The 7,288-nt window shown below is 50.5% G+C and overlaps 1 protein-coding gene across 1 annotated transcript in view; it reads left to right on the top strand.

The window, feature by feature from the left end:
• The first annotated feature begins 6,583 nt into the window (after positions 1–6,583).
• Positions 6,584–7,288, top strand: part of SEMA4B (semaphorin 4B) — a 38,665-nt gene continuing 37,960 nt past the window's right edge. The window contains exon 1 of the mRNA XM_055277201.2: positions 6,584–6,722. The gene's annotated coding sequence lies outside the window, so the exon portion shown is untranslated. The remainder of the gene's footprint in view (positions 6,723–7,288) is intronic.

The following is a 7,288-nucleotide window of genomic DNA, read 5'->3' as shown; positions in this document are numbered from 1 at the left end:
TGGGTCATCTCGGGAAGGTCATCAAATCTCTGCCCACATTTCCTCACCTGTAATATGAGTATGTTATTTGAGTTAAACACAGGATTCTTCTAAAGGTCGAAATGCCTTAAAATTGTGTGCGGGAAGCATAAAAAGTTTAAAAAAGTTTTTTTCCCATAATGCCTTAGAACTGGAAAAGATTTAGAAATCACCTTGGCCCATCCCCCCTCATTTTCACAAGGAAAACTGAACCCAGAGACATTAAATCGCTTCCCAAGATGACAGTGAGTTAGTGGCGAGGTCAGGATTTGAACTCAGGCCATGGCCATTTCTTTTGGTGATTTTTTTTTTTTTTTTTTTGAGACAGAGTCTTGCGCTATCCTTTAGGCTAGAGTGCAGCAGCACGATCTTGGCTCACTGCAACGTCCACCTACCTGGCTCAAGTGATTCTTCTGCCTCAGCCTCCTGAGTAGCTGGGACTACAGGCATGCGCCACCATGCCAAGCTAATTTTTTTATTTTTAGTAGAGACAGGGTTTCACCATGTTGGCCAGGCTGGTCTCCAACTCCTGAGCTCAGGTGATCCGCCCACTTTGGCCTCCCAAAGTGCCTGGTTTATAGGCTTGAGCCACTGCACCCGGCCTTTTTGGAGATTATACTTTCTGAAGCTCAGGAAAATCTAGGATATGTCTCCTTGCACCTGGGGCTCAAACTGTTGGTGACAGGCAATCTAAATATGGGGACATTGGCCAGCCATGGTGGCTCACGCCTGTAATCCCAGCACTTTGGGAGATTGAGGCAGGCAGATCACCTGAGCTCAGGAGTTTGAAACCAGCCTGGTCAACATGGTGAAACCTCGTCTCTAGTAAAAACACAAAATTAGCTGGGCATGGTGGCGCATGCCTGTAATCGCAGCTACTTGGGAGGCTGAGGCAGGAGAATCGCTTGAACCTAGGAGGCGGAGGTTGCCATGAGCCAGCCGAGACTGTGATTGTATTCCAGCCTGGACAACAAGAGTGAAACTCCATCTCAAAAAACAAACAAAAAATGAAATAAAAAATGAAAATAAAGGCCGGGCGCAGTGGCTCATGCCTGTAATCCCAGCACTTTGGGAGGCTGAGGCGGGCGGATCACGAGGTCAGGAGATCGAGACCATCCTGGCTAACACGGTGAAACCCCATCTCTACTAAAAATACAAAAAATTAGGTGGCGGGCACCTGTAGTCCCAGCTACTCGCGAGGCTGAGACAGAAGAATGGCGTGAACCCGGGAGGCGGAGCTTGCAGTGAGCCGAGATTGCGCCACTGCACTCCAGGCTGGGCGACAGAGTGAGACTCCGTCTCAAAAAATAAAATAAAATAAAATAAATAATAATAAATAAATAAATAAAATAAATAAAGATTGGAGACATTGGCAACAGTTGAACTAAAGATGGGAAATGGAGACTTGTGCCTTGGGGAGAGCTGAGTCTCCCCACTGCATGGGTCTTGTGCCTCGAGGCTCTTGCTTTAATGTAGTATCTGACTACATTGGACAGGATGGTCCAAAATAAGTCCCGGGGAGCCAAGCATTCAGCCACTCTCCAAAATACCATCTCTTCTGAAGCCAGCAAAGCTGGTGAGCCTGGAGCTAAGCAAGAACACTGTTTAGCTTCCCTAAAGCAGGGAAGTGGGACTCTAGTCCTGCCTCTATCAGTGTCGGTGCTGTTTCCTTTGAAAGGGATAACAGAAAAGTGGGGGGAAAGATCCAGGAAGGAAAACTTGAATGAATCCTTTGGAAATGATTTGAGACAGCTAGAGCAGAAAACATTTGCTGGGTACCTGCTATTTCCATGTTCTGTCCTGGGGCTGGAGATGAAAAAGCTGAGTTAGGCAGGCCTTGTCCCTGCATTCAAGGAGCTTGTAGAAGAGAAGGGAAGAGAGGGATGTGATGTGTAAATGAGTATTTCACTGCAGCATAATGAGGTCCTAATAAGAATCTGAGCAGAGTGCAGAGGGAACTCACAGGAGCAACTCTGGAAATGAGTTGAAAACGGCAGGATTCTAGCCTGGGAGCACTTCTAGAACTCTGCCAAGTTGGCCCTGGCCACTACCTTTGTTGGAAACAAAGAATAAGGGAGTGAAAGTGTCTAAAGAAAGGTGGGGGCCAGGTGCAGTGACCCACGCCTGTAATCCAAGCACTTTGGGAGGCCGAGGCAGGCAGATCACGAGGTCAGGAGATCGAGACCAGCCTGACCAACATGGTGAAATCTTGTCTCTACTAAAAATACAAAAATTAGCCGGGCATGGTGGTGCATGCCTGTAAGCCCAGCTACTCAGGAGGCTGAGGCAAGAGAATCGCTTGAACCCAGGAGGCAGAGGTTGCAGTGAGCTGAGATCATGCCATTGCACTCCAGCCTGGGTGACAGAATGAGACTACATCTCAAAAAAAAAAAAAAAAAAAAAAAGAAAAAGAAAGAAAGAAAAGAAACGTTGGCCAGGCATGGTGGCTCATGCCTGTAATCCCAGCATTTTGGGAGGCCAAGGTGGGTGGATCGCTTGAGTCCAGGAGTTCCAGACCAGCCTGGGTAACATGATGAAACTCAGTCTCTACAAAAAATACAAAAATTAGCCGAGCATGGTGGCCCACACCTGTAGTGTCAGCTATCCAGGACACTGAGGTAGAAGGATCACCTGAGCCAAGGGAGGTTGAGGCTTCAGTGAGCCATCATCCTGCCACTGCATTCCAGCTTGGGTGGCACAGTGAGACACTGTCTCAAAAAGAAAAGAAAAGTAGCCAGGCGAGGTGGCTCACACCTGTAATCGTAGCATTTTGGGAGGCCGAGGTGGGCGGATCACCTGAGGTCAGGGGTTCAAGACCAGCCTGGCCAACATGGTGAAACCCTGTCTCTACTAAAAATACAAAAATTAGCCAGGCGTGGTGGCACGTGCCTGTAATCCCAGCTACCCGGGAAGCTGAAGCAGGAGAGTTGCTGGAACCCGGGAGGCGGAGGCTGCAGTGAGCCGAGATCGCACCACTGCACTCCAGCCTGGACGACAGAATAAGACTCCGTCTCAAAATAAATAAATAAATAAAAATAAATGTAGATCAGGATACATATTCTCTTTTTTTTTTTTTTTTTTTGAGACAGAGTCTTGCTCAGTCAGGGTACAGTGGCGCGATCTCGACTCACTGCAAGCTCCGTCCCCTGGATTCATGCCATTCTTCTGCCTCAGCCTCCCGAGTAGCTGGAACTACAGGCGCCCGCCACCATGCCCAGCTAATTTTTTTGTATTTTTAGTAGAGATGGGGTTTCACCATGTTAGCCAGGATGGTCTACGATCTCCTGACCTCGTGATCCGCCCGCCTCGGCCTCCCAAAGTGCTGGGATTACAGGTGTGAGCCACCACGCCCAGCCAGGATGAGTATTCTCTGAAAGAACAGTTTAAAGGATCCTGATAAACTAAGCTCTGTGAAGGCAGCAACCATGTCAGTTTCCTTAAACTTGAGCAATACTTAGAAGGCAGCAAGTGCACAAGAAATATGTGTTGCATGAATGAAAGAAGGAAGGGGGCGGGGGAAGGAAAAGGAGGAAGTGAATGAGGGCAGGAAGAAAAGGGAAGGAAGGGAGAGGAGAGGAGTGAAGGAAGGAAGGAAGAAAAGGTAGGAAGGAGGGAGGGAAGGAAAGAAGGAAGGACAAACATTGGCTTATATTATCAGAAGAGGTGGATGGCTATAACTTGAGACAAAACGTGGTTGAAATTCTGACTATAGGTTGAATATCCATATGAGTTCTGGAGTCAGCAGATCTGAGTTGTGGTCCTAGTCCTGACTTATCACTTATGTGACCTTAGTAAGTCCTGGAACCGCTCTATGCCCCAATTTCTCACTTCTGAAATGGGAATACAATAATAACTCATATCTCACCCTGTAGTCAGAATTAACTAAATGAGGCCGAGCGCGGTGGCTCACGCTTGTAATCCCAGCACTTTGGGAGGCCGAGGCGGGCGGATCACGAGGTCAGGAGATCGAGACCACGGTGAAACCCCGTCTCTACTAAAAATACAAAAAATTAGCCGGGCGTGGTGGCGGGCGCCTGTAGTCCCAGCTACTTGGAGAGGCTGAGGCAGGAGAATGGCGTGAACCCGGGAGGCGGAGCTTGCAGTGAGCCGAGATTGTGCCACTGCACTCCAGCCTGGGCGACAGAGCGAGACTCCGTCTCAAAAAAAAAAAAAAAAAAAAAAAAAAAGAATTAACTAAATGATTGAATGTAAAAATTTGGCACAGTCGTCACTTACAGTAGGTGCACAGTAAATATTAATTAGCTATATAAATGTCAACTTTGATGTGGGTGGAAAGAATTTGCCAAATATTTCGTGTCAAGGTTATATAACTATTCCAAACTGAGGTATAATTTCTTTTTTCTGATAAAGGCTAATTTTGAAAGTTCCCTGTGTCTGCAGGCTAACACACCTTAGAGAAATGGTTCTTCACTTTTCTCGGGGGGGAGTGGGGGCTGGTAGCAAGGAGCTTTTGAAATTAAATGAAAGCTCTGATTCCCTCTCTCCTGAAATGGCATCTCATTCTTGGGGTTCACAGCTCCCTGTAGCCCACCCGTGTGGTGACGGGGCTCGCTGCTCTGCTGCACTGCTCACAGGCTATAGTGAAAGAACTCAGGCAGCATTCATAGAAGAGGTGGCTGGGAGGAGCAAGCAGGGTCAGCTGTCTTTCAAGGGGTTTGTGGAAACCAGATGAGATGGCTAGAGATAAGCCCACCTGGCCTCGTGGGTGGGTCCTCTTAGAGCCCACTCTCCTGCTAGGGCCAAGCTGGGCTCACTCAGAACCTTGTGGGCTCCAGAGTCCCTGGTGTCGTGCCCACCAGCCGGACCCTCATTCACAGTGCGTAAATGGTGCTGCAGGGTGGCTGCTGTGTGAGATTCCTATCCAGGCATGGATCTGTGGTGCCACCCTCACATCAGCTTTCTGTGAGTGTTGTCTCCTAATACCACTGCTTTAGAGTGGCAAGTGGGCACTCTGCCACAGGTGGTGCATTCCTCAGAACCTCCACCCTGGCAAAGCAGGGTGAGAGTACAGCCTACGGAGCCTTAGGAAATCCGTGGCAACCCGTTTGTGCATCCCCGCCACCCTCTTAGGCATACCTGTTCCTGCCCACTCTCTGGGATCAGCATCAGAACCAAGAGCAAGGCTCTGTCTGGGAGTAAGAGTGGCAGCCACCAGGAGACCTGAGGTGATGGGGAAACTCCACGGTCAGAGAGCTCCTCCTCCCTGGGAAGGAAGAGGCAGAGGGGAGAGCCTTGGGCCTTTGGGAAGGAAGGTTGGTTTCCTGAGGTAGAGGGAGGGCCCTGGCCTGTTCTTCTTTCCCCTCACAGGGGTCTGGGGCTCAGACTGGGATTTTAGAGGGAATAACTCGATGGCAAATGGGGAGGTAGATTCCTCACTTCATGGGATCTTTGGAACCAGGGTGTGTGTCTGTGTGTGTGTGTGTGTGTGTGTCTTGCTCTGTGTGTGTGTGTGTGTGTGTCACTGTCTTGCTCTGTCACCCAAGCTGGAGGTGCCATCGTGACTCATTGCAGCCTCTGCCTCTCAGGTTCAAGTGATCCTTGCACCTCAGCCTTCCAAGTAGCTGGGACCACAGGAGCACACCACCACACCTGGCTAATTTTTAATTTATTTTTTGTAGAGACCAGGTCTTCCTATGTTGCCCATCTGGTCTCCCCTGGACAGGCGAGTGGATGCAAAGGCAGAGGCAGACAGAGCCTCCTGAACTTGTACTGGGGGAGCAGAGGAGTGACAGTGGCAACTTCATGTTCTACCCTGTCAGGGCAGGGACAGGTTGAGCCCTGCTGATTGCCCCACAGCCCTGTGGGGCGGGGGGATCCCCTCCCAGGGAGTGGCCAGCTCAGGCCCCAACAGGCCCCAGTGGGGGTGGTGCTGGGTGTCGGGCTCCTCACCACAGCGGACGCACCTGGGACTTGGGCTGGGCGGGCCGGTTCTTTCTCCCCATGAGAGTTGCAGCCTCAGCACCAGCTTTGCAGGAGGTGGCTGAACTTGAGAGAGTACCCAGAAGGGGGTCCTCAGAGATGGGCATCTAAGATACTTCAGAGTTGTTGACTCCATTGGGCAACTTTCAGATGGGGAGGTGAACCAGTAACACAGCAGGCATGGCCTTGTTCACGGAGCATTCACTACATGCCAGTGCTGCCCGTGGCTTTATATGTACTTTCTCCAGCCACCCATGAAGTGCTGTTCATAGCACTCCGTCCTAGATGAAGAAGCTGAGGTTCAGAGTGATTGTGTGGCTTGCTAAAAGTCCACAAAATACAGAAAGTACTGAATTCTTCTGACAAAAGTACCTGTGTGCCTAACCACTGGATTCTACCACTTCCAGGAGCAAGAAAAACAAGAGGCCGGTAGTGGGGAAAATGGTTTGGGGAACGGAGATGAAGCCATTTATTTACATTTGTTGCCAGACCCTGGGTAAAAGCTGCCGGTGAGTTTTGAAGGCTGTATAAGTGCTGACCCGGGGTGGATGCCCTCTGCTGCAGAAGGCGCTGCCCCAAGGAAGCTCCCAGCCCTGAGGACTTGGCAGCCATTGGCTAATTTGAAAGAATACACAGGGTGTGCCAGCTGGTGTCGCTTCCTCTTCAACATGTATTGATGCTGCAGCTGAGCTGCTGCCCAGCCCCTGGGGAGAAGACACCAGCAGCGTGCCCAGCCAGGGCAGGGTGGAGAGCTGCAGCTGCAGGTTGGCATAAGAGAGCTCAGGGCTACAAGGGGATGGCGGTGAGGGGCCAAGGCCTGGAGAGCTGGGCTGCAGCCAGTGTATGTCTGCGAGGCCTTGCCTGGCAGCCTGCCAGTCAGCACCCGAGAATGGGGAGGAGCTTGAGTGCTACCCCAGGAGGGGGCGGGTGGGACCTTTGGGTTCAAGCTCCACTGGGCTTGGCAGGAGGCCCCTCCCCCACAGCCAGCAAACAAAGCAACAACTCCCAGAGTAGAACTGTGGGAGCTCCAGAGCCAGGTTCCCCTGGGTGGGAATTAGAGCAGGCAGACCTGGCCAGGAGCCGCCTGGCAGGAGCCATCTGTGCCCAAGGACATGGCCTGCATGCAGCTGGGCAGAGGCTGTACCCATGGATGATTAATGGGTATTGATCACTTGGGAGGCCAGATGTAGCCTGGACACTGCTGGCACTTGCCCTGCGTCTGTTCCCTTTGTACTAGGCAGGGTAGAGAAGCAGCAGGGATATGTGTTCATTTGCTTTATACTTTTATTTTTTTTTTTTATTTTTTTTTATTTTTTTTTTTCTTGAGACG

This window comes from Symphalangus syndactylus, chromosome 5, assembly GCF_028878055.3.
Source record: "Symphalangus syndactylus isolate Jambi chromosome 5, NHGRI_mSymSyn1-v2.1_pri, whole genome shotgun sequence".
Lineage (NCBI taxonomy): Eukaryota > Metazoa > Chordata > Mammalia > Primates > Hylobatidae > Symphalangus > Symphalangus syndactylus.
Note: the sequence above shows the minus strand (reverse complement) of the source record. Positions and strands in the feature narration are given on the sequence as shown.